Raw genomic sequence first — 624 nt, forward strand, 5'->3', positions numbered from 1 at the left:
CCTGGCTCTAGCCTAAAGGAGACAGTGTAGAGGTAACATTTACACAAGTAGCAGGGGTTCAAAGCTAAAAGTCAGTGTCTGTGAAGAAACTATAGTACAAGTTGTGTTTTTACAGTTGAAGACAAACGGAAGCCATTCATTTACACACAGTGATATCAGGAACAGAGAGATAGTCAGGGTGGAGAACGGGCCGACTAGCAAGTGGCATAGATAACAAAACCAGCATGCTAGGAGGTTGGAGTCAGAACTGGTTTAAACCTCCTGCTGGACAGACAGATAGCAGCAAACCCTCTCCCTCTGCTCTGACCTGGAAAACAGACAGGACTGATGGCCTGTGAACTTAGTTCTTCTGAAGGACAGGACAAAATCCTTTAGTGAAAAAGCTAGCTTGTGTTACTTTTGCTCAACGGTTACTGGATAATGTTGGTGAAATGTAGTACATCAGTAATAAGTAGAGAAGAGTAAAGTCAACACATTTACTCAGAGATGGCAGTTACAATTAGCCAACTTAGCTAAAGAAATATAACATAAGCCATAACAGGCTATAGTCAGGCTATAACAACAAAAATGCTGAGTGTATTGAACTGAGCAACGATGCACTGCTTATAAATTAAACTTTTCATT

General features: G+C 40.9%; 1 protein-coding gene across 1 annotated transcript in view; it reads right to left on the reverse strand.

Annotated features, from left to right (window-relative positions):
* aldh1l2 (aldehyde dehydrogenase 1 family, member L2) overlaps positions 1-624 on the reverse strand; it is a gene marked incomplete in the record, with an annotated part of 18,207 nt that overhangs the window by 12,281 nt on the left and 5,302 nt on the right.

This window comes from Morone saxatilis, unplaced genomic scaffold (assembly GCF_004916995.1).
Source record: "Morone saxatilis isolate NCDOM2014 unplaced genomic scaffold, NCSU_SB_2.0 Contig10, whole genome shotgun sequence".
NCBI lineage: Eukaryota > Metazoa > Chordata > Actinopteri > Moronidae > Morone > Morone saxatilis.